The 27,806-nt window shown below is 40.2% G+C and overlaps 1 protein-coding gene across 12 annotated transcripts in view; it reads right to left on the reverse strand.

Moving 5' to 3' along the window:
* Positions 1–27,806, reverse strand: part of LOC135717643 (cubilin) — a 617,516-nt gene that overhangs the window by 498,168 nt on the left and 91,542 nt on the right. For 11 of the 12 annotated variants that reach the window (XM_065239791.1, XM_065239797.1, XM_065239796.1 and 8 more), the window contains exon 2: positions 23,913–25,156. The gene's annotated coding sequence lies outside the window, so the exon portion shown is untranslated. The remainder of the gene's footprint in view (positions 1–23,912; positions 25,157–27,806) is intronic. The other variant, XM_065239793.1, reaches the window with a different exon arrangement.

The following is a 27,806-nucleotide window of genomic DNA, read 5'->3' on the forward strand; positions in this document are numbered from 1 at the left end:
GCTGCAATCAGTTACTTCGAGTGCCACTTCCTTGAAGCGATTGACCGGCAACCAGCTCGTTGAATATTATCTTGGAATTCAGTTTCATAACTTTTTTTCCGTTCTTGACTTGAAAATTTAAACACACAATTTCAAAAGTCATAAGTTGGTCATGAGTTACTGAGACTGATACCTTGATTGTCACACTTCAGCACGTTCGGCACAATGCTTGACCTAGCTTTCGGTACAGATAAAGTGCTCAGCACAGATTGGGATGTGCAGAGTTTGATCACCCCTTGAATTATGATTTATTTGGGTCACTTATCATTTTATGTTTACGTGCATTAAATTTTGTTACTAATAAAGACTTTTGCGGATTGCTTCATGTGGGCTATGACGGACCTTTTAAGAAACTTTCAAATTGCTAAGGTTCCGCTGGGAACTTGTTCGGAACTTTGTTGTGGCCTTGCCTGAAGTTCCTAAGAAGTGCTTAGGGATGCTTTTTGGATTTTTTTTTTGAACTTCAAGTTGCTTTTATCGTCGAATGCGGAACTTTTGGTTGCTTAGGAAGAAAGTTCTGTCGGAACTTTATTTGAACTTTATGGAACTTGAAAGTTCTGTCGGAACTTTATGGAACTTGAAGTTTCTGTCGGAACTTTATTTGAACTTTATGGAACTTGGAAGCGAGTTTTATTGTATTGCTACTCACAAAAAAAACCCCTCCCCTGACATTTATGAGAGGCCGTAGAGTTCTCTGCATCTTTCTTAAGTAAATATTGTAGCCTCCGAAGAAGAGAGTCGATCGCTGGTGCCTCAAGCGATTCTACTTGGTCGCTGCGATTCGGCCGCCGTCTTTTCGATCGTATTACCAGTGCAATTCGGTTTGAAAATTGTAATGAAATTAAGTTGAGTGGAAGCCATAAATGTTCCATGTGATTGTGCCGTGAAAATTAGTTCGGTATTGTTCAAGGGAGTTTGGTTTGGTAGATGACCGATTGACCGAGTGCTGGAGAATTGCTGCTGAAAAGTAGGGTCCTTTCAAGGCTACATCCTGGCCTTCCGAGCTGTTGCCTCAACATCCCTACCAGTTGCACGGAGGTGGCCAGGACAGTTTCATCTGCTGGATGAAGACACATCCTCTATCCTGATTAACCCCATTTTACGCTATCGTGCAACTTGGACTATGCTATGCTATCATATTTGAAAATTTAGTAAATGTTGCATTCAAAACAGGCAAAACACTTATAATATTCAATTACGACCTACAATTTCAAATCTTTTAATGAAAATTTTAGTCATTTCCGTTTTAAGAAAAACCATACTCTCCGAAGATTTTCTTTAGAACCATCTCGTGCAGCCGATGGAAGGATTTATTCAGTATTCAGTGAGGAGGAAATTACTTCCACACCATATCCGCTAGAATAATTTCCTTTTGAAATTAAAGTCTCATTCCTCTTCTCCGCTATCGCGAGCAATAAAATCGTGGCACCAGAAGATTTAATATATTCCATCGACATTATCATCATCATCATCATCAGCACCCCCCACCTCTTGGCTGTGGTGGGCTGTCTACGCAGGATATCTAACAGGAAAGCAGTCTAAATTCCTCCCTCGAACCACAATTTCGGAAATCGCATGCAATATCATTATGTTCCTATTTATTTATGCCAAAATCTGGTAGGAAAACTTTTTAATCAAAGTTAATAAAAGCATGTTTGCGGGTTGGGCGTGTGGTGAAAGAAAGAGAAAGAGAAGGAGAGTGTGTGTCATGAAAAAATCCAGACGCGATGGATCAAATCATCAAAGGCAAACCCTATCATACAGATGGAAGCACCGCCAGAGTAGGTCAGCCTTCCTGCCACATATGAAGTTCAAATTCGGGATTGAATGGAAGAATGCAAATTTTAATCTTTCATGTTTATTAATGCAGGAAAAAGTTTAGCTACTCTGATGGAATTTCGGATTAGGGCAGTCTTGGGGCATGACAGGTTTGCAAGGACAATTTAAAATTGTTTACAACCATATTTATGACGATCCACCAACCTCCACCAACACCGACAAATAGGGACTGTCAAACGGAATTCCTCTTTCAACGCATCGGAATTCCTCAATCAACCGTATCAGACTTCTCTTCGCTGCTCTCCATCATCATAGGTTCTCTTCTTTAGTTGTGAGCCAACCTGTTCCTAATTGCCGATAACGAGCAACGTCGTCCTTTTTGCTCATGACTTGCTCCCAGTCTCTCTTTGTGCCAAGCTCACACATACATTCATTCGAATCGAGCACAGAGAGCAGCTCCTGCAAGTGAGAGCGATTTTCCACCCACCCTCATCCATTGCACTTCCTCAGCATTCCTTGTCGGGAGAAGGAAAACTCCGCTCGTCGTGGAAAACGGAAGACCCAACCCTAAAACAGCAGTCTTCTTTTGTCACTAGTCGTAGTTTGCCATCACAATACGGGAGTTTCACACAACAAGCGAGAACTCAGAATTGACGACACAACAGTGGCGAGCAAAACGAATTAAAATAAACGACTGCAATTTGCATACTTTATTCGCTCTAACGGAACAATGTCATCATCAAATCTTTGCCTTTTTTTTATTGGGTCCTACAAAACACAATATTTGAGCGGAGGTCACTATCAGTCACACGTTTGCGTAATCTTTTGATATGTGATAGGGTTGGTGTACTATTTAGTTATGGGACTTCCTTGGGCCATAATTGGAACGTACAGCCGTTAATAAATTTTCGCAATTTAGATTCACAGCATTGTCAGCCATTGGTTTGAAATGCTAACGATTGAATACTCATGACAATTGTGATAATTGTTCCACTTTGAAAATAATGCAACCCGGGGGCAACTTGACAACTCCAGTATATTGCCAGTGTACCCCAACAAACTCCCAAGTTTCAGAAGGGTTATCTGAATAGGGCGAATGCGGAAATACAATATGTATAATTAATAAAATCCAAGCTTATAATTCATCTCTCTCCCACCAAACCGTAGAACGCGCCCGACGTCAAAATTAACATTAGTGACATAGGAAGTCCAGTGATGCCAGCGAGAAATGTCGTTTTGATTTTCAGTCGTATGCAGTTTATGAAACTTTTTTTGTAGCCTCGTGTGTCTTTGAGCAGAACAGAACCAATAGCTTAAACATATGATTTGTAAAACGAAAATGTGTGATTTTCATCGAATTAATCGAAACAAATGAAAATTGAGCGAGGATACTAATGGTGATTTTGACGCTATTGCTATTATCGTCGATGATGAACAAAAAAAGAATGGTTTTGCAGCGAGTAAGAGCGACCTTATCACAGTATCCGACAAATTTGATTATCTGACTGTCAAGTCAGTTGGTTTTCCATAGAGAGATACCGTTGCGGCGGTGGAGGACAACCCCTTTGTTTACGTCGTGTGGCGACATCTACTATTTGAAAGTGCACGGAAACAAATCCGATTCCATTTTCATGAATAAAAAATCATGAAATTAAAAAACTTACCATCCCATGAAATCGTAACAATGATTCATGATTTCGTCTTGGAAATTCATGATTTCATAATGCAGTGGAATCAAGACCGCTACAAGCGTTACACGTACTTGGCAAACCGTGTTCATGAACCACACTATTAAACGCCTTTTGTCTTCTATCTCATACAAGTACTGATAGTCTAGTGGTCAAAGTATGGGTTTAATGATCTCAAGGTTCTTGGTTCGAATCCAGTCTGATGCTGTATTTTATTCTTTTTACATTTTTTGGTTAAAAGTTAAACCCATGAATTTAGCTCATGATTTCAACTCGGATGATTCATGATTTTGGAAATGTTTGCTGCGTTACGCAAAAGTTGCTCATGATATCATGAGTATTATTCATGGTGTATTTTCATAACAGGAAAATACGCTGTGGTCATGAAATCATGAGTCATTTTTCTCATTTCGGAGATCGGATTTTTTCCCGTGTGGGTACGTGAAACTAAGTTCACAGACAAACATACATAAAACTCGCAATTTGTTCATCGAACAAGCATTTAACGGTAAATTTAAAAGTATCGTAGTTGGTAGTACCGCCACCTGTGGTCTAGTCATCTTCCTTGCGTTTGACGTTTACACACTACCGCCATCTGTTCAGCTTTTTGCCCACCACAGTTTACTATACAGATGGCGGTAATGTTTTACCGACGATGATTTACAATGAGAAATTTGCAATGTGTTATGTCTGTTTGTCTGTGCTAAGGTTATCTGTCACCTTTTCGGGGATTTGAAATAATGATGGTACCCGTGGGTTATAGGATATTGATGTAAGATCACTCAAAAATTGCAACCTTTGATTACATATAATTTCAAATCAAAGGTTGCAGAACACATCTTCACAGAGGACCACCAACTATCGACGGAGGACATCACGATTTTACGAACCGTATCTACACCATGGAAATTGGATGTTGCAAAAAGCCTCGAGATCAACAAACAACGTAATTCAACTTTACTCAACAGGGATCAAGGAAACGGACACACATGGCTTTTCAAGTTACTACCTAAGACACATCAACGAGTTTGCCGCGGTGTACCTGTTCCTATAGAAAATTAAATTTAAGTTTACCTAGTTTATAAGTGAAAATGTACCTGTGTTAATATTTATTCGGTAAATGCGATGTTTTTCTTCAGTCGAGTATTAGTACAAGACACTGAAGAAGTCTGCACATTGTAGACGAAATACGCGTATCTGTCAAGGATAAGCAAATAAAGTAGTGGAATTAAATGGAAAACACTAAACCTTCTCGCTCTCATTATACAGGTATTCCACTAAGACATTCATCAGGAGTGGTGTACTAATAGTTGCGGTATGGAGGTTGTGCTGGAATAGTGCGGAGGACCCGGATAAGATTATTTTGTATAGGTAGCTGTCCTAAAATAAAGCATATTTGCATATTTCAAACTTAAAATTAGCCCAACAATTACGGAAAATCATTAATTTTCCTTAAGACTTTCACTCCTTTGCACCTATAGTTGCGGAAGTGTTCCTATAATATTGGAACCCATAAGAAATCAACGCATTCCACTATTATAGGAACCAAAGTTAGTAACTATCGCAAATTATCGCCGACTTCGGTAATTTTTACCGAAATCTGAACAGCTGAACTTTTCGGTAAAATTTATTCAATTCAATTGCTTTTCAGTTACTTTGAAACTAAATCTCCACTAAAATGACAATATTTGATCATTTAAACAAGGTTGAACATGTTTTGATATTATTTTCAAATTAAAATGCAGGTCAAAGTTTTACCGAACGGAAACAAAATCTTTGTGTGTATACCACAACTACTGGAACAGTGTTCCTATTAATGGAGGATGAGTTTTCTAAAATTGTATTCAATTTTATTACAGTGTAATATTTTTCTATAAAATAGAGGTTGAAAGCTATAGATTGACGTATAACAATTGTGTGTACATCGTATATTTATTGTTTAATTAATAAAATGGCTTAGTACCTCCACTATTGGCTCACCCTCCCTATCACAAAATCAGCGATGTCATTTTTTTGTTTTTCGTTTTTGAGTTATTTTTTTTTTGAAGTTATCAAGTTTGGATTTTTTGTTACCCCTAACCTCGAGAAAGCCGCGAGTAATCGGCCCCCGCTTTACTAACGTTAGTTTTAAGAAATCTAAACAATGAATATCTGCTCCGCAAAGCTACGGCAAATGAGCCTGAAAAAATAAACGCATTATAAAAAAAAGTTTGGAATTTCGCTCAATACTGTTATGCGACTGGACCATGCGCCTCCATCGATTTATAGTGACTGTAACATGGTCACGACGCATGGTAGTCAGTAGCATAGGAAATCGATTTTTGGACCACCCTAGTGGTCACCCTAATAAAAAAAAGTAGAAGGGTCTGTGCCTAAGGGCTCGAACAGAAGCTTGACGTAGGACCGCTAGCGGACGGAACAAATGTGAAGAGCATTTAGTTCTTTTAATTGATCGATCATCTATTATCTTAACTCTTTCCGTTTTTAAATTGTAGGCGTACCAAATTTGCAGTAATTTTTTTTCAAAGAGAAAGTTGATGAAGAGAATCAATCAAAATCACTTGCACCCCTGCTTCCAAGTTTGGGTACAAGATTACAACTCTGAAGAGCATTTTGTATGGTCGTTGGGGCCTGTGGTTCTGAATATGGACAAACAGGCACAGATAAATTATATTCCAACTCTTTACTGTTATAAGCTTGATGGCCCCGAAAAGAGCCGTTTTGTTGCCAAAGTTGGTGATGATTTAACCTTCGAAACCGTACAGAGTGCGTCTGTCGAATCAAAGCGTGGACGACATCCATGGCCGCTTACGCTTGGCGTGTTCAGAGTAGATGACAACATCACGAATCACATTTTCCAGGAACACTTTCAGCACACCTCAAGTTTTCTCGTAGATCTGACCGGAGATACGTTTGACACCGCCATGGCGAGCCAGACGACGGATGGCGGTTATTACGAAGAACCTTGCGGTGACGCTTGGCGCCTCCTTTTCCACGACCAGTCATTGTTGCTTGTTAGGTAGAAGAGTGGACTACCTAGCCTGCCACCACCTCCCTACTGCTGCTATTGCTGCTTCTGCTGCCTGCTCTCCAAACCGTCTGAAGCGAAAATGAGTTAAGGCTAGACAGCAGCGCTCTTCAGGCTAAAGCAGAATGTTTTGCAACGATTATGACGACTGGGTTTGGAAAGAACGTTTATTTAATTAAATTATGACTTTTTATTTGTACATTGGACAATGCTTGACATTACCACTTTTCCAATAGTTTCTTGTTAAAAATCATCAGTCGAAAGCATTTTTTATTTCACAATTCAACTAGCTCTAAACACATAAAAACACAGACCGTAATGCCTCCAACAGTGCAAAAACCCGTGGTGGAGGTGTCCTAATCGCTGTTTCATCTCGTTGGCACAGTTATATCGATCCGACACCTGTTTCCGATGCTCTAGAACAGCTGTAGGTTAGAATCACCACGCCAAGTCGAGTTATTAGTGTAGGCGTGATCTATTTACCTCCTGACCGCCGCAACGATGTCAATGGTATTCAGGACCATGTGAACTCCATCGGTGCTATTGTTTCCAATTTGGAATTCAATGACTATGCTCTGCAGCTCGGAGATTATAACCAGCCTTTGCTCCGGTGGAATAAGTCCAGGTTGAGTCTCAATCGGTTCTATCGGCTGCTAGTTCAACGCTTATCGATGGTTTCGCTTCACATGGCCTCACGTACACACCAAAAAATTATGAATTTTAATGGTAATGTGCTAAAATTGAAGCATGTAAACTTCCTTTTCAAGAAATTGCAAGAAATATTGTTTACAAAGATGGATGGTTGCATACAATATTTAGAATATTACATTAAATGACTCATAAATTTACACGATCTGTAATGTGAATTTGTATGATATGTGACGCTCCATTTATGTGCATCATAGTGACAGAAATTTACACTACTTTTTCGAACTGTGTAGATCAATGGTGTATTGAATAGGAACGCTCGCTTTCTAGACCTTGTTCTGTCTAACGAAGCTGCAACTCTGGCATGCCCCGTTTCGGAAGCCATAGAACCTCTGATCTTTCTTGATGCAGACCACCCTGCTTTAGACGACCTGATGAACCTCCCAGCGCCAATCGTTTTGAGGATTGTTCCGAAATTTCTGTTCAGTATGATGCACATAAATGGAGCGTCACATATTATATAAGTTTACATGATATATCATGTAAAGTTCTGAGACATTTCATGCAATGTAGCAAATATTGTATACAAAAGCCCATTGTTGTAAACAACATTGTTAACAAGTTGCTCCGTTGCGTGAAATGATATAGAAGTTTACGTGAATGAATGTTTACATCACTATTAAAATTCAGAATGTTTATCTGTGTGGTGCTGCTACTTCCAGTATCGATTAGCGACCATTAGAATTAGCTGGATGTGTTGACGATGTCGTTGAATATTTCAGTCAAATGATTTGGGATATCATGGCTGAATTTGTACCTATTGCCCGGCCCGCACCAAAGCCACCGTGGTCTAACGGTCACTTGCGTCGGCTGAAACACTACGAAGATACTGCCAAAATCGTTCGTGCATTACGAAGCAGGAGTTCAACCGCTCAAGTAACGGCTATAGGAAATGCAACAGATTCCTGTATCGTCGATATGTCTTCCGTACGCAATCATTTCTTCGCAGAAATCCAAAGCGTTTCTGGTCGTTTGTAAACTCTAAAACGAACGAAGTCGGTTTGCCATTGTCAGTTCATCTCAGTGAGCAAACCGCTGAATCTAAACCGGAAAAAATGCTCAACATTTCATGAGTTCGTTCAATGAATCTTCGGCTTCACCAAATCAAGTCACGATTGCCATAGGATGCTGCACGCTGACGTCACGAATGAACGCAATGAACCCGCATTCATCAGTTTGACATCGAGTGGTGGTTTGTTTACCTTTGCTTGTTGATCGATTTAAGTGAATTAGAGGTTATAAAAAAAGAATTAAAATATATGATATCCGACTATGTTTTTTTCTAAGTCCATGTAAACACAAACCACTGCCAGATGTCAAAATAAGTGAGGTTAACCCGACGGTGCAGCTCCCTATAAGCGATTATCCAACAGATGCACTTGGGCTCCGTCCGTTTCACAACAGTGAACATACCGTCAATGTAGCTCTTGAAAGGTTGAAACTCTCGTTTGCTGCCAGGCCAGACGGCATTCCTGCGTCCGTTCTGATGCTGTGTTCGGAGTCGTTGCTGGTTAAATTATGTAGTCTGTCACTACAGGAGAGTAAATTTCCTGAGGCGTGTAAATTTTCAAATATGTTCCCCGTCCACAAGAAAGGTGATAAAAGGAATGTCCAGAATTACAGAGGAATCACATCACGGCTCAGCATGGATTCTACCCAGAACGGTCAGTTAAATACAACCAATTTGACCGAATTCCTGTCGCTCTGCATTCGGACAATGGACTCTGGTGGGCAAATCGACGCAGTTTACACTGATCTCAAGGCTGCAATTGACCGAGTAGACCTCAACATTTTTTTGAGCAAGCTTGAGAAACTCGGAGTGTCTGGATCCTTCATCTCGTGGTTCGTATCTTACCTTACGAACCGTTCGCTTTGCGTTAAGATTGGAGCTTCTCGTTCTGAAGTGTTCACGAACGTTTCCGGCGTTCCCCAAGGAAGTAATCTGGGACCCCTTCTGTTTTCGTGTATACTGGTTATCAATTGCATCGCTGATTGTGAGGAGATGCAGCTGATTGTTGATCGTATGCAGAGTTGGTGCTCCCGTAATTTCTTGACGCTCAGCATCAACAAGTGCAATGTAATATCATATCACCGCAAACAAAACTCGATAATATTTGATTATTCTATTTCCGGACTAACATTGGAGAGGATTAGCCAGGTCAAAGATTTTGGAGTAGCACTCGACTGTGAATTGACCTTCAAAATATCTGAAGACTTTCGCGATCCGCTTTGCCTGCGAGCGCTGTATTGTTCGTTAGTACGTTCAATCTTAGAGTATAGTGATGTCGTCTGGTGCCTGCACCAAGCATGCTGGATAGCCAGATTCGAGAGTGTACAGAGAAAGTTTGTTCGCTACGCGCTTCGTCATCTGCCTTGGCGTGACACGGCCAGTGCTGTAAATTCTCAAAATCATTTCAACATTTTTGATGAAAATGAGAAAAGTAGCTATTCGCTATCAAAGGGGACCTCCAAAAAATCAGTTGTTTAGTCATTTGACGAAGGCATGGATCGTTTTCATTCGAGAAACGCTATATATCATTCAATTGAGTGTAACTTACACATAAACGGAGCTCTGGTCGACATACCGGCGAAAAAGCTGAGCCAACCCGACACCAACCTGACTTCTACCAAACCCCGACCCGATGTTGACCTGACATTGACCCGACATAAACCCAAAATTGACCCGACAACAACACGACATTGGGTCGACATCGACCTTAAATTAGCCTTACATTGATCCGTTACATTGTCACACGGCTAACTTGCCGTCTTACGTGGATCGCTGTCGTCTGCTTGGAATTGACACATTGGAACAAAGAAGACGGAACACTCAAGCTGTGTTTGCTGCTAAGATCATTACCAGCGAGATTGATTCCCCCGAATTACTTTGGCAGTTTTTCTTTTACGCACCTGAGAGAGTGATTAAACAGCGTAATTTTGGACATCTCGCAGCTCCTATTCGGTAATATGGGTTGAATGAACCTATCCGTGCCATCGCTAATGCGTTTAATGACGTCTATGCATTGTTTGACTTTAATGTGCCGTTAAGACCCCCGTCTGGAAGTATTATTGATATTATTCCCTTGCTGGGATTTTTTAGAACATCTGGGAAAACCCGCAAAAATGAGCTAGAAAAATAAGCTAATCGAAAAATCGAAGCACACTACGTTCTAGCATAACTTTCTGGCAACATAATAGTTGGAAAATTTTTGGGAAAATCCAACCCACAAAAAAACTGGGTTGTTTTTCCGACATGAAGACCACCCAATTCCGGCCACGTGATTGCATAGGTGTAGACACCATGTTCTATCTTTCCCCTCTGATAGCTCGTGATCTTTATTATAAAGTACTAGATAATTATATACCAGAAGATTGGTGAGAATGTCAGGAATCTTTTGGTGTACTTCAAAGTACAATTTTCCGACTTTCCTCGCATCGTTTTTCCATTTTCATTTCATGCATACCATTTTCCCGATATACCGGTACATGGCAACAAGGCATGGGAAAGAAAAAAAACTGTACTAAACACGAATGCGCGCGAGGAGCTTTCGGCTCACATGATTTTTGTGGACGGCTGACTGAAGCATGCGAATAGTGGTGTCGTATGTTTAGCAAAAAACAATTCAAGTTGTTGATAATGAAAATGGCCAACAAGAAATTTCCCTACATCCTCCATTTCGCCCTGAATGACAATGGGTCCAAATATGCACTGGGAAACATAGTGTTCTCTGCAGGTCGATGAAACAAGCTAGGTTACTTGTGTTTTCTTTGTTTGGAGTAAACATATAAATATTGTTTGGGAAGCAATACAAGCAATAAGCAAAATATCCTCCCACTTTGATATTGACTATATAATCTACACAGAAGGTATTATTGATTTCCGTAACTAGGAATCACATTCAAAACTTCATATGGTATATTTGCCAATACCTCAAAGAGCTCCGCGATGCGGATAGAGTCCCTATTGACGGTGTGATTTGTTGTAAGATGTAGATCTCACCGAGCTGATTCAATTAAAAATTACGATATTACAGCCGATAATGACAAGACTTTGCTATGATGAGTTCTGAAACTTTGCATAACTTATATCAGCAGAAAAAAAATGCATCAGTTAGTTACAACATAGGCAATTGCTTTATTCCAAATGTCAGTAACATTTATTGATAAAGTGAAAACATTTCTCAACTGTTGTAAAAAGGTAATGCTTTGTTCAGAGTTGGGCACATTTTAGTTAATCCACAAGGAACATTTTCGATAGCGATTATCGCTTCCGCTAATTTTCTAACTGATATAAAAAATCAGAGCAACCTGTTTTTTGAGACATTCATGATTATAATTTATAATTTTTACACTAAAAGACTCCTGAAATAATGTTGTTTAGCTATTATCGAATTATACTGACGTATTATCTGTAATAGAAGTAATAGTAATAGTTTTTGGTTAGTTTGACAAACCTCGGCAACTTTATATAGATAGTCAAGTCAATTTCCGGCAGATATGAAAAGCCACAATTACTTGCGACTACGATACATATCATTCTCATTAGATGTGATCATCCCTACTTTCAGAAGAAAGAAATATTTATTTGCTTCGCGAAGAACGTCGTCAGCTTAGCGTACACTACTGTTTATAAATGTGGGGTTCCCTAGATGTTTCACTATCATGTATCTCTCATATCTAACATCAGCAAAAAGGTACTTTACAAAATTATTCTAGAAAGTTGCAAAGAATATCAGGCGTAACATTTGATAACGGCACAAACACTTTTGTAAATAAAAGTTGTAAGGCCCTTTACACGCGAACCGAAGTACGCCCACGCAAACCAATACAAATATCGGAAAGGGGAAAGTGTCCCCCAGCCGATGATGTTGTTGGATTACGTGGGCGTACTTCGGTTCACGTGTAAAGGGCCTTACAAGCTTGTGTTTACAAAAATTTTTGTGCCGTTATCAAATGCTACGCCTGATATCATCAACATTTATGCATCATATCATTTTATCCTTCATATCCAAATCAAGGTCAGATAGGCTAGGTGATGTAGAATTTAATTTTTCATTTATATGTTCCCGAACTTATCCTTGGTAGTGTACGAACAGAAACAGTGCAATGACGTGTACTAAAACCGAATATGAGCAACAGTTGTTCGTATTTTTGATTTTCATAAACCGGACCGACGCATCGATCAGTTTCAGTCTACAGCATGATGTGCTCCTCTCTACACATGTCGGTCGGGAGTACGTAGACTTGGAAATATGATGGTCAGCATTCTTATGTTGAACCGGCCTTCCACGATACTGCGCCTTGAAGGATGTGTCTTATGGTTTCCGAGAACGCCAAGTAACCAACTCCAGTGATATGTAAGAAACTAAAACCTGTGATTTCAGTAACGAGTTTTTGCGAAATTCCAAGTGACCATCTTCATTGATATTTATGTTCAACTGCCGGTGATTTCAGTGAGAGGAAATTAACCTCCATGTGGGTTCAGTATTTTTAACTATGTTCCTGAGATCCGGAAATATTTTTACAAGTTTCTTGAAAGGCTAAGGGACCAACTTCATTGATATTTGACTTCAATTACTGGTGATTTTAGTAAGAGAAAATTTACCTAAATATGGTGATCTATATTTGTATGGAAAAAAGGTCTTCCCCTATACTGAACCTTGAAGAAAAGTTCCTACGACCAGTCCTGGGATCCGCAAATATGTTTCCAAGATTTTTGAAATGTCACCAATTGCAATGATACATAAGGTTAAATACCAGCTATTTCTACACAGGGTAATCAACTAAGTAGTGAAAGGAAGTTAATCTAAATGTGGGTTCTGCATTTTCATGGTGAATAGGTCTTCCCCGATACTGTACTTTGAAGGATAGTTCTTATGACTATTCCGGAGATCCGGAAATATTTTTCAGAGTTTTTTTTTTAATGTCAAGCGACTAACATCAATGCTAATTATATGAGTTCAAACACTGGTGTGTTCCGTAAGATAAAATCAACCTAAATGTGGGTTCTGCATTTTCATGGAATGCCGGCATTCCCTGATACTGTACCTTGACGAATAGTTCCTGGGATTCAGATATATTTTTTGAGTTTCTTGAAACACCAAGAGACCAATTGCAATGATATTTGAGCTCAAACACTGCTATTTGCAATAACAGGAAATCATCCTAAATTTGGGTGCAGCATTTTCATGTAGATCTCGCTTAACTCAGTCAGTAAAGGCGCAGCTACAAAGCAAGACCATGCCTGGACGTTACTGGGTTCGATTCTCTGTCCGGTTAAGTTTTTTTTAAGTTGGAAAATATATCGAGTACCCTGATCATAGAGTATCATTGTACTTCCTACTCAATTATACAATGCAAAAATGGTACCTTCTTCGAAAACTCTGAACTGTGGAAGTGCATATAGAAATCTAAGTTGAGAGCACGCAATAAGCTTGAAATGCGAACAATAAGAAGAAGATTTTCATGGAGAACCTGCCTTTCCTGATACTGTACCTTGAAAAATAGTTTCAAGGCCATTTCTGAAATCCGAAAATATAATGTCGAGTTTTGTGAAATGAAACGTGATAATCTTCAATGATATATGAATTCAAATAAACACAGGAAAACATTCTGAATTTTACTGGTGTTGTAAACATCCATGCATGCAAACATTCATGCATGCAAACTTCAATTTCACGTAAACTAGCAACTTGCAAGAAATGTTGTATACAAATATGGACAGTTGCGTAGAACAAGTGGAATATTTCATTGCATGTCTCATAAATTTACACGACCTTTAATGTAAACATATATCTCCATTTATGTGCATCATAGTAACGGTAATTTACACTACTTTTTTAAACTGTGAAGGCAATTTACATACACGTGAATTTACCGAATTATAGAGTTTAGCATATTCATGGAGATAAGACTACGGAGCCTTCCTTAGCTCAGTCAATTTTAGCATAGTTCCATTCTGGAGGCAGCTGGGTCCGATTCCTAGTTAAGTTCGGTGGTTATTCATCTATGCAAACATTGTATATATTTACGTTATTTGACAAATCACAGCTAATCATGACATTCACTTATTGCAAACAAAATTAATAAAGAAAACAATAGTACTGCAGTCCTGATTATCAGAGTTTTGTGAAATAATGCAAATATAATTGACCTGTGCATCGAAGAACTGAGTATGATTGTACAGCTCCCGAAGAACGCATTGCCGACTACCACCGCTTTTTCTCGGCGGGTTTTCAACCAACCGCTCTGATTTTCTGCGAGTGGCTAGTTCTCTATTGACAACATGCATTGACTAACATGCAAAAAATCATACCAACTGGTTGAAAACCCTCCGAGAAAGACGTGACGTTTTTTCTCCATACCATTTCCATGACATTTACTCTGGTTAAGACACTATTTACTAACAAAATTGACTGACAATGTTTATAGTGTTTATCAAGTTTATCTAGTGAATATATCATGATCATCCATAATATAGTGAGTAGATGTACCTTGTCAACAACAGAAAATCACCTACTTGTTAAATAAAAGCTAATTATGATCCAAAACTGCAAAGCAGGGAAAAATATTATAAATAATTATTGATTTAAAATATAAACAACGACGGAATAGAATTGGTAATACGCCCAAGGACAGAATGTGATTTGTGGGCTCGAGTCCCGCCAACAATACCGTTTTTTTTTTACTATTTTCTAATGCACACCCCAAGTAACCAAAAGTTCCGCATTCAATACTTCCAAGTTCCATAAAGTTCAAATAAAGTTCCGACAGAACATTCAAGTTCCACAAAGTTCGAATAAAGTTCTGACAGAACTTTCAAGTTCCATAAAGTTCAAATAAAGTTCCGACAGACCTTTCAAGTTTCATAAAGTTCAAATAAAGTTCCAAAAGAACTTTCAAGCCACATGAAGCAATCCGCACAAATCTTTTTTTGCAACAAAACTTAATGTACGTAAATAAAAAAAAAATGTAAATGTACGTACAGGCATTTCGAGCAGCACAACGCAGGATGATGGAGTCATAAGCAGGGTTCTATTAGCCACAGCGATGGTGGACGATAGCGGAAACGAACCTCCAGTACGAGCTTTGCTGGATTTCGGCAGCAAATGCTGTTTTGAAACAATGGTGCAACGCATGAAGGTTCGGAAGTGCAAGGTAATTGCAGGCATTGGTCAAGCGACAATCGACGTCCGCTTCAAGTTTCGAGCAACTGTGAAGTTTCGGATCTCCAAGTATTCTACCATTATTGACACTCTCGTTCTCCCAAGGGTCACTGTAGGTTTGTCATCAATCTCCGTCGACGCGTCGGGTTGGTCACTCCCGACAGGAATTCAGTTGGCTGATCCGTCATTCTACCAATACGGAGCCATTGGTGTTGTACTAGGAGCCGAAGAATTGTTGCAGGTCCGATTTCATTGGGCGATTCGCTTCCGTGTTTGGTAAGTTCCAACTTTGGGCGGATTATCAGCGGTAAAACTCCTGAACAATACTCGAGGTCTTCCGTACTCTGAAACGTTGCTACCGCTGCCGACATGCATCGTGACATGGAGCGATTTTGGGCCATCTAGGACGATTCAGCGATCGTCTATTCTCCATCGAAAGAATACTGCGAGAAATTCTTCAATGAAACTACTGTTCGCTGTGATGATGGACGGTATATGGTTCGAGTACCGTTCAAGGGAGATAATTTGGAAAAGTTAGGGGACAATCGACGTACCGCACTTAACTGTTCCGGTTGATCGAGGGCCGCTTGGACGCGATCCAAAATTAGCCGCCGAATATCGGAAAATTATGCATGAGTACGAGGAATTGGGATTCAAGAAGCGAATCGACGAATCAGAACCTGCATACTTCCTTCCACATCATCCAGTCATTCGCGAGAAGAGCAGTACAACCGATGCTTCTTGCTAGAGCTCCACCGGATTTTGTTTTTTTTTTTCGATCCATTACGATGCGATCCCGCCAGCATCCGATCTAGATGATCTCAGACGTCGTCAAAATGTACCGGCAAATAATTTTGTTTCGCGGTGACCGCCGTTTCCACCTAATATTCTGGCGTCCTTCACTTTCCGAACCAATTCGCATCTATTACAAGCTGAAGACCGTCACATACGGCATCGTTTCAGCTCCGTATCTAACTACTCGAGTTCTAAACAAACTAGCGCAGGATAAGAAGGTCCGCTCGCAGCAAGGCAACCAGTGAGAACTTTTATGTCTGGAGCAGGAAAAGTCGCCGAAGCAATCGAGCTACGGGAAACAAACAAACAAAGCAAATGGCCCTCGGTGCATTTTGGCAAGGATCAATCCATCAAGACACTGGGAGCCCTGTTCTGACCAGTTGAAGTACGTCGTTCCTGAAGCAACAGTAGAGTCACTAACAGTCGTCACAACTGTTCGATCCTGGTGAAGGGCCTGGTCGTCGTCATTGCAAAAACTTCCATGCAGGCATTGTGGGTATTGAAGGATGACAGCGGAAAGCAGTACGAGTGGGATGAGGAACTACCGGACCAAATGAAGAAACGCTGAATGAACAGTGGACTCCCCCTTCTGAAATACTTTCGAATGCTATTTCTGTGGAGCTCCACTTCTTCTCGGATGTCTTTTTAACTGCATACAAATCATGTGCCTACATCAAATCCTCGAATGAAACAGGTGAAGTCAAGATCGCTCTATTAATATCTCCACTAAAACAACAAAATATTCTCGACTGGAACTCTTTGGTGCACTTCTGTCTACTGAGCTCTTCCAGAAGGTCTCCACAGTGCCACGAATTACACCCAAAGCCTACTTTTGGGTAGATTCAACCACCGTTTTGAGCTGGCTCAAGGCTACACGGTCAACCTGGTCAACTTTCGTCGGAAACCGGGTATGCAAAATGAAGCAGAAGACGGAGAATTGAGAGTGGAATCATGTAGTGTAGACTGTGGTGGGAAGGTCCTCCATGCCTTCAAGCAAAAAGGGACGCATGGCCAGTTCCAGTCGATGAAAGTGTTGACATATAGGCAGCCAAAGAAGCAACTTAATTGTCGTTTGTAGCCGCTTCTATGTAGGTAGATTCTACAACGCAATTCTACAACGCATAGCTGCCTACTGGCGACGGTACTTCGATAATCTTCGACTGTCAGTCGTTCCGCACAACCCTATGATTCTCGCCATCAGATACTTCTACCGGGATCACATCCGTTCACGACACTTCTCGTTCGCTGTCAAGACGAAAGTCTTCTACATGCAGCTGTTCAGCTTCTCACCAATTGGCGTTGACGGCGACTCTGTAGCTCTTTACTCCTATGAGAAAATCCATAAGCAAACGTCAGACTGTGCGTGAAACATGGCGGACTTTGTACTATCCTTTCACTCCACAGAAAGTTCCCATAAGAAACTATCTAAATTTGCTGGAAGAGCAAATTTTTCGACGGTGCTGTCAACGCCAATACTATTCGGCAGCGGTTTTGGCGTCTGAGTGGCAGAAATATGACTCGTCGTATCGTTCACGGCTGCGTCACCTGTTTCACTAGCGTGCACAGGAATCTTGTTAAGGAGGGGCAATTGTTTGTTCTATGGTGCATTTAATCTGGGGATGGTGAGTACTCCAAAGTGCGCGGGAGATGGTGCTGTCCACCCACCACTGTTTCCCTACTGTTCAATTTAGCTAATTTTATTTATTTTTACTCCGGTGGTGCATCATCTTCTTCAATGCAAACTGCTTTCAGACAGCCAATGGAAATTGGCAATTTAATCCCAGAGACGATGTCGATGATGATCGGTTCGTCAAATGTTTGTGATAGTAGGTCTTTAACCGAAATGATACATTTGCTGCAATGTTGTTGCCTTATTGGTTGGATTGAGCTGAAGTCACGTCAGATGGTTGTGAAAGCACCGCCAAACCAACAGGAATGACCCATAAGACTCGCATTCTTCTTTCGTATGCACAATGCGTCGACAAGTACATGGTTCAAACAGTGCGCATAGCAGTGAACAAACAGTATATTGCTCTTGATCAATCCATTCTTGATCAGTGGTGTTGAGTACTTTGCACTGATGAAGTCTGCAAGTAGTAGACGAAATACGCGTATCTGTCAAAAGCTAAGCAATTATAACGGAATTAAAAGGAAATAAACCAACTCAAAGCGCTTCATAAAAGTATATTGCTGTTTTCGTCCTTGCACTTGTACTCCAGCAGTGCTGCCAGCCATTGGGCTCGCACTGTCAAAATATACTGCCATCACCTGCTCCCGAAAATCTGCATCACTGTCAGGACCTCAGCTTTAGTATTGAAGATGGTCGTCGCGTCTGCTTTCAACACCCGTCTCACACCCACGAATGTTTCCGTCGGCCGATCATTATCAATATACCTGATGACAATCGCAAACTCATACATGTCTTGCAATGAGCACTCATACAGATAGTTTTCACTGGAAATCCTATGTATGAGTGCTCATTGCAAGGTTATTACATGATGTAAGCCATAGTCTGTACGGAGTATTATATGCTGTTGTAGTTACACTTTACTATTACCATTGCGAGTACGTTGAACTTGGTCATCAGCAAAAATAGTAGTTCTAATTTTTTTCAAATTTCGATCTAAATGCCAAGACTAATAGGTTCATTGGAACGATTGTTAACGGAATGACGAATTGTGCGAAGGATTGAGCATGTCAACCCTGTCCCAAAGTACCGCCAGTCGGGATGACAGGAAATGATGCCGAACATTCAACATGTTTTAAAGATGATATAAAGGACAATCCCGAATTTATTGCACATAAACAGCTGTAGCTTTCTAACAATGGTAACACAAATGACAAAAAAAAATCAGAGAAGATTCTTAGACTAATTTTTAGTAAGGCAACTTACCCACTTTTCAATTAGGGAATCCAAAAGCTGTCTTTAATCTTTGTACAGTTGTGAAAAAGTCCATCCTCAGAATTCCTTGAGGTTCTTTACAAAATTTTTAGAACTCTATGAGCTCTTTTGAAATTCTTCTCAGAAGTCCACTGGAATTACGCTTAGAACTCTTCATGATATTTATCTCAGAACACTTTAGAACTCAAATTCATTTAGAGTTTCATAATTTTTTCCCGGAATGAACTAGAAATCATCCTCGGAATTCGCTTGAAATTTTGCTTAAAATCCCTTTGGAATTTCACTCAAAATTTGATTTTCTCGGTATTCTTTTCGAAATTATCTTGGAATTATTTGCAGAACGCACTAGAAATTATCCGTAGAATAATATTTTGGAACTGTCCTAAGAATTCAATTCCCTTGAGGCTCTTCTCTGTATATTTTAGAATTTATTTTTCTCAGAACACCTTGGAACTGAAATTCCCCTAAACTTTCAGAAGAATTTCCTCTGTTTTCTCCAGAAATTCTTCCCAGAATGATTTTAAAATTATCCTCGGAATTCCCTTGAAATTTTCCTCAACATCCTTTGGAATTTCATTAAAAATTTGATTCTCTCGGTATTCTTTTCGAAATTATCTTGGAACTATATGCAGGATTCACTAGAGATTATTCGCAGAATTTTCATGAAATCATCCCCAGAAATCTTTTCTTTTGAAACTGTCCTCCGAATTCAATACCCTTGAGGTTCTTCTCGGAATACAAGTTTAAGTTGTCCGCCCATTCACCAAATCGTTGTAGTTTTTCTACCATAAATGATCAACAAAGCTTGCCCCTCCATTCACCAGAAGTGTGAAATTTTTACATCAGGCCTCTCCATGCAGCAGATTGTTGCAAATATTACACCAGAAATTTTCAATACAAACTTGCCACCAGAAAATTTCAGTTGATCAGAACGATGCAAATTTACCACCGTTAATGTTCAATAAAAATTGCTTCTCCAATCTTCTGATTGGTGCAGATTTCTTTTTTCCATTTCCAACCAGACATTTCCAATATAGCTGAGGCTCTTCTCGGAAGTCAATTTAAGTTGTCCGTTAATTCACTGAAACGTCGTAGTTTTTCTACCAGAAATGTTCAACAAAGCAACCAGAACTGTGCAATTTTTACATCAGGAATTTTCAATTCAGCTTGCCCCTCCATGCAGAAGAATGTTGCAAATCTTACACCAGAAATTTTCAATACAAACTTACCACCAGAAAATTTTACACCAGAAAATTTCAATTGACCAGAACGATGCAAATTTTCCACCGTTAATGTTCAATAAAAATTGTTTCTCCAATCTTCTGATTGGAGCAGATTTCCTTTTTCCATTTTCCACCAAACATTTTCAATATAGCTGGCTTCTCCTATCATCAGGTTGCAGGTTTTCCACCAAATAAAGTTTGCCCCTATTTTCGGATTTTTTTAATCATACATTTTCAGTAAAGCAGCTTCTCTCCAATTATCAGAATGGTGCATATGTTACACCAGAAATTATTATTAAAATTTGTTTCTCTATTCAGCAGAAGAATGCAAATTTAAAAACAAAACAAAATCCGAAAAGCTTGCCCATCCGTTCACCAGAACGGTGCAGATTTTCCACAAGAAATTTATAATTTAGCTTAATTTTAAATATAGCTTGTGCCTTCATTTACCAGGCTAGTGCAAGTTTTCCACCAGAAAATTTCTGTTCATTTCATTAATCAGAGCGATGTAAATTTTGCACCAGAAATTTTCAATAGAGCATACTCCTCCATTCACCAGAACGGTGGTCGGTGCACCAAAAATTGTCAGTGAAGTTTGTTTCACCATGCACCTTTAGGCTTTGCCTCTTCATGCACCAGAATGGTGTAAATTTTCCACCATACATTTTCAATTAAGCTTGCATTCATCAGAACGATGCAAATTATGCACCAGAAAAATTAATAAATCTTGCTTTTATATTCACCACAGTGTTGCGAACTTTCCACCAGAAGTTTTCAGATAAATGTGCACCTGCACATTTTTTGCGCGATTCAATTTTAGAACCAGAGTTATTCATTTTGATTAGTCCTTCCATGCACCACCTTGATGATATTTTTACACCAGAAATATTCAATTAAAATCTTTTGCTTCGAATTAACTCCTTGAAAAAAAATTACACCAGGAATGTGGCGCAATTTTTTTACCAAAAAATTTCATTGAAGTTTAACCCTTCATGCACCTTCGTGGTGCAATTTTCAGGCAATATATTTATTTATAAAAAGTGGGGCAATTGCCCCACCTTGCCCCACCCTGTGCACGCCAATGACCTGTTTCAGAGCAAAACCGGAGGCAGTTGAGCAATTCATGGCAGATCTTCCATCTCAGCATGATACCGCTTCAAGACCATTCTCCGTCGTCGGTATTGATTTTTGGAGACCGATCTACCTCAAGCCTCGTCATCGCAGAGTAGCGCCTCCAAAAGCTTACGTCGCAGTATTTGTGTGCTTCAGCACTAAGGCAGTATACTTGGAGCTCGTTGTGGACCTAAGTACAGCAAAGTTTCTACAAGCCTTCCGTCCCTTCGTATCTTTTAGGGGTTTGTGTTCGGACCAGCGACAACGACAAAAACTTCGTGGGTGGAGGCACGGAGGCACTCTTCATGCAGATCGAAGGCTGTCTGAATTCACGGCCGTGAAATCCGCGCCAGTTGTAACAGCTCTGGAAGAACGAACAATTGCCTCATGTTGGGGTCAGGGTTTGTCAAAACACCTGCTGCAGCAAATGAGTCAAATCTACCGAAAACACGATCATAGTGCACAGTTTGGATAGAAATGGTCCATGCTTATGAACTCTTGTGAATTAATAGAAGTGCTATAAAATAATATGTCTTGTTGACCTTCAGAAGAATGAATGATTTGATCCATCCATTGTATTGCATGCCGATACAATAAATGACATAACTCATTTGGGAGTTTAAAGGGTGCAGTCGATGAAAATGGCACACACATAAACAGCTGTACTGTACTGTACTGTACTGTACAGTACTGATTAAGTAAAAAATATTTCATGGTTCAAATACGAGCTTGGACTTGGGTTTCAATTAACAAAAAAAAATGTTGTCTTAAAAATGTTGTACAGTGGTGAAAAACTAAATTTTGCTAATTTCTATTATTTTTTTTTTATTTTTCTTGTTAAATTTATTAACGGTTTATGAATCTTTAAAGTGTGATAGAAAATACTTTTTTTTTTTATTGAAAATACTGTTTTGAAAAGGATCGGAAGAATTAAGATTTTTTAAGTCAAAATGTGCCCACACTTTTAAGTATTATTTATACCAACAGCTAAATATTTCGAGGGGGCGACAGATCTCAATCTCAATTCTAGATGCTCGTAACATCTCACACTAGCGATTGAATCTTCGAAAAATCTTTTATCATTTTTCGCATCTACTTGCAAATCTTCAGAATCGTCATTAAATCTTCTTTCTATCTACTCAGCGTGCGCGCAGCTAACCACAGCAAAACAAAATTTTCCTGCATTGTAGATAGAGTCGCCCCTCTGGCAATGATTTTAAATATAATATTTGGCAAAATAATTGTTTGGTTCCATGAATCCAGTAGTCAGTTCGACGGGTGAATAGAGATTGATATTATTCAAAGAGCAAGGTAAATACATAGTGAAGGTTGTTATGAATAATTTCATGAAATCCAAGATGTATATAGGATGATAGAAGTAAGCACTTCCAAAACAAAAGTTACACCTGTGTATCTGTGTACCATTTCTATCGTATACACCTTTTAGTCCTTGAAGGAAGATGGATCAAACTGTGAAAGATTCCGTGCTTCTCTGAGCAAACAAAACAATCTAAAAACTGAGTCTAATTTACGTACACATTCAAAATCTCACCACAAGTAGGGTGTTCAATTGTTGGATTAAAGTTGCGCGAAATTGAATTGAATAATGAACTTCTACGACCGCACGGTTCTCCACAAGTCTCCCCCAAACCAGTGCCAGCGTGGTGGCATGGTTCGGTCGAGGTGAATGGAAAAGTGAGAGAGAGGTCAAATCTCGTGTCAAAAATTACGCCTTCCACAACTGTTCTCTCAGACTGACCGACGAACAACAACGATGATATCCAACTGAAAGGCATTCATAATTGAATCAATTTTACGAGGCGCGCGATAGAAATGACATTTCTCACTTGAATGGAACACGGACAGACAGAGGGGTCCGGCATAATGGGGTGTTTTGGATAAATTGAGCTTTTGTAGAACGACGTCGAGGAGAACGTTCGTTCAGTTCAATGCAAGAAACGCTTGGAGTCTTGTGTAACACCGATGAGTCCAACGTTGGCTGTGGAATAATGCTTGATTCTGGACAATTGGAATCAATTACATGTATGCTTGTAAATTGTCCAAGTGAATAATAAATCTTGAGTAAGGAGGCATCGATCACGTTTGCGCTCAAAACAAGCGAGAGTTGATGAATGGCTGTTGTGATTTATCGTGTAAGCGAATCTGGACTTGTTTCTTGATTTGTTTTGAATTTTTGCCTTCCGAACATTTTCCTTTCAACGTCAGCAGCGTTGTTCGCAAAAGTGTCCACATTTATTCCAAAATTTGCTACACACACAATTGGGAACCATACCAAATGCAATGTCGTAGAAACTTTGTTCTATCTCTTACAAGGTGATGTAATCCATTGACGGAAACAACAACCTAAATATCGATTTATTAAAAGCGCCCAATTTAAAGAACATGTTCTAATTTCAAGTCTAGTACCTATGTAAAATAATCACACAAATTCATTAAAAAAAACAGACTTACCCCACTAACAGTGGATGCGCTGAATCCTCCATGGTTATGCTATCATTCAGCTTTATCAAACAGCTATCCCAATAAAAACAGCGACTTAAAAAGCTCTAATATTCCTCTGACGATGACGAATCCTTTTGTTTACGAAAAAACATTCACTACACTTGTCTCCTGTTTTCCTCTTCGTCACTTCCGTTGCACTTGTTTTGTTGTTGTTGTTGGTAAGATTAACAGTGATTGGTGCAAGCAATGACTTTCAACAATTTCACTACAAATGATTCACTTTCGGGATTTCGTACAACTATTTGGGTATTTCTTCGGTTTCACTACTCAAATTTTACGAAAAAAGAAACACACACACACACATACACGAGTTTCTCTACTCATTCGTTTGTTTATGTGTATTATTAACTTGAATGGTTGCGACTATTTTCCTTTATAATTTCCTCGGCTAAGGTTGTCCACTATTAAAGGTTACGAGAGTATAAAAACAGATCCAAACACAATTTCCGCCTACTTTATCTCTGTCCTTTTTTTTCACGCGTTGATTTTGGCACTTAGAAAACTGACTCAGCTGCTCTTCTTCTAGTTTTAATCTCTCAGCAAACTTCTTGTTTCTTTTGTTTGTTTATGTTTATCTTCTACCATTCAGTTTGACAGCTACCACCTGTTGGTAAACAATTCATAGACTACAAAAAAGTGGATCAGAAGTTCACCAAGCGTCGGTTTTCAATCTAGAGCACGTGTCGGCGAAGAGCATCCAGTTTCGATGCGGAAGCGGAAGGTATGGAAGGTAGTTTTGGGAAGCAGAAATCGAAAAAGTCCCCGAAAACTGGGTGCTTTGCGGTGGCGTGGCGTTGCTCAGCCGCTGTCAAGAACTGTTTACGGACCCGATCGAGGGCGTTACTGGTGCTCCTGAGCTGCTGCCGACGATGACGACTGGTGCCGCTCTGCTGATTGTTGTCGCGAATTCGAAGGTAGTCGTCGGCGCTGTTGGCTGTGATCGGAGCTCCATTTCCGGTGTATCATGGTAGGGATCACTTGGGCACTCTTTGTGTGACAACAACCAACCGGCTCATCGAGAGAGCGTGGGGTTCGGGATGTTTGGGGATAGTGCAGGACGAGATTAGATGGTGGATATATTTACAAATGAGGACAAAGGCCTTCCGAGGGGGATCGAAATTTTGGGTTTGATTTTTAGCTACCACGTGGGTTTTCAATGTACGCTATCGACGGTGTAGACTCAGCTCATTGTCCTGAAAAAAGATAAAGAATTTGATTAGAATGGTTGGTGTAATATTGAGAAAAGAGTTTTTCCGCTCTTTAGAATATCTAAGTTAATCAGAAGTGTCAGCGGAGAGAGAGACCAGAGAGAGTACCAGCTTTTACTGTAAGTATGTAATATCAATATGCAGATGTAAATCAGGAGGTTGTAGTCGCTACCTGCTGTAATCTGGGATATACTTTCATTCGAGAGCAGTGTTGCAAACCTGTACAGAAGCTGACCACGTACTACTTATTCGGATTATGATCTCAACTTTATAGAATGCAGTTCCAATATTTTTATACCGTTCATGTCAGAAGAGAAACATTTTCTAAGACGGAATAAAAAACAAGTGCTTCTTATGCAAGATGGAGGGGTATCATAAAATTTCAATTTTATTTTAGTTCATTCTTGCCTCATCAAAAGTTGTTTAAACATGGGCGTGGTGGCTGGAGGAGCATCGGTGATCAACAAGCAAGTGTAAGAAATTGAGAGAGATAATAGAAATTCTCCAGATGATCCTCGAACGTCCAGTAACTCAAGCTTGGTTGTCGGTCGGCTGACCACCCCCCCTAGAAGTGTGCACCACTGCTCTTCGAACTTGACCATCCTGTGGCACAAGCTTCAGGAAGGCCATCCAGCTTCTTGGCTTCGCCGATGCCATCGACATCATGGCAAGGAACTTTGAGACGATGACGGAAACGTACATCAGACTGAAGACTGAAGCTAGGCGGATTGGACTTGCCATCATCGCATCGAAGACGAAATACATGAGAGGAAGAGGTTCTAGGGAAGACCATGTTAGTATCCCACCTCTAGTTCAGGTTGACGGTGACGAAGCCATGTATAGACGTTCCAGCTATTATCTTATTTTCCTGGTTTTTTTTTCGTCGGTCTTGTTTTCCGTGCTGAGCACCAATGCTACCGACGCCAGGGAGGCAGCTCCCACACCTGGACCCTACCTATCGAACCATCAACTCATGAACCGGGGACAAATGGCTTTACTTCCCTTCCTAAGGAAGGCGTGATCAGAGATGTTATGCCTCAGAACATCCCGGCGGCGCCGACTGGGATTGAACTCAGGCCTGCTGGGGTGAGAGGTAATCGCACTTACCACTACACCACTGGCGCCGCTTCTTTAGAAATTTAGAAGTTTAGCTATAGATGAATATATCAGTTTCGTCCGTATAGAAAACGTCCTGTTACAGCTAGAATTCAAATATGCATCGTAATTTTACATTCTATGTTTTCACCTGTAGTTTTAATTAGTTTATAATTTAAACAATGGTATAAGAAATAATAATCTACCAACTTCATCTATTGTTTTATGTTTATGTCCTGCATTGTATTGTTTTCTTCGGCTGCTCGATGTAGGTTGCTCGCTGAATGACAATCAGATTCAATCCCTCTGATGGCCACGAGTGTGGCTGACGTTCGAATTGGCAGAGCATTATCGCCAAAGGGCGTAACATTCCGATGCTTTGGTAACTATTGCTATCTCTGTGGCGTAGGCAGCTACTTGTGCTTTCTTGTAGATGTACCGTTCTGCGTCTTGTAGTTCTTCGTATGTCAATACACGAACTGTAGGTGAATTTCCATGCAATTTGGCCCGGATATTGCGTGGAAACCGTAGAACACACGTAATCAAGCGGAGGAGCCGGAGAAATTGTCGAAATTAACAGCTGCTTCTATGGAATGGTGAACAGCGACTACACGCTTCAACTCTGCTGATGTGGTCCCAGCACGTTGCCGCAAGACTGGCCATTCACTCCGCGGATTCCAGAGAAAAGAAGGGCCACGAAATCATCGGCTACTGAGCGACAGGTCAGACTGCCTCTGCTACTTAGTTTCTTCGTCGGCCACGTTTAGTTTTGTTGGTACCCATTGCCATTCAGACAACTCCGTGATTTCCAGTATCTCCCCAGCTCGGAACCCAAGGAACATTGCAAGTTTTATCGCGGTTTTATAACACACTACAAGTCTAAATCATTGTCTACAGAACCCTCATAAAACCTAAATTGTTACTTGGAAATGCAACGAACTGGCTGTAACGGCGATGCAGAATCCAGCCAGCAGATAACATCCTTCGAAACCGTCCAGAAGAACCGTTCGTGAATATTTATTCGGTGTTACTCTACGATAGATTTCGCTAGTCTCGCTTCTATTACAGCCGCTTGTAATTCTAGTCAAGGAATCGATTCGAACCTCAACGGTGTCACGCGTGTTTTTGCTGTAACGAAGGCACATTCGATCGTTCCATCTTCTTCACAGCGGAAGTAGGCAACTGCAGCAAATCCGCTCTCGCTGGCGCCTAAAAATATATGCAGTTGCACCATATTGGACTCCTTTGAGGACGAAGTTTGAACCCGATAGCACCTGGTAATGGATACCATTTCTACCTTCCTCAAAACTGTGAGCCACGTATGCCATTTTGAAAATTGCCGATGTTCCGTTGCGCCATACCTCCTGCAAAAGAACCTTTAAGTACATCTCCACGCGTTTTGGCAACGGCATCCCATACGATCCTAAGCTTGTTCGGTTTGTTGGGATTCGTCAGGGGGAAAATGGGCAAATACCAAACACGACTCCTCGGTGCCTGCTCTTCTGATATGGTCAATTTCAGAATATACCCCTTTAGTTTG

The sequence above is a fragment of the Ochlerotatus camptorhynchus genome, unplaced genomic scaffold (assembly GCF_037179485.1).
Source record: "Ochlerotatus camptorhynchus isolate MF236.1 unplaced genomic scaffold, CSIRO-AGI_Acam_v1.1 ptg000062l, whole genome shotgun sequence".
In the NCBI taxonomy this organism is placed as follows: Eukaryota; Metazoa; Arthropoda; class Insecta; order Diptera; family Culicidae; genus Ochlerotatus; species Ochlerotatus camptorhynchus.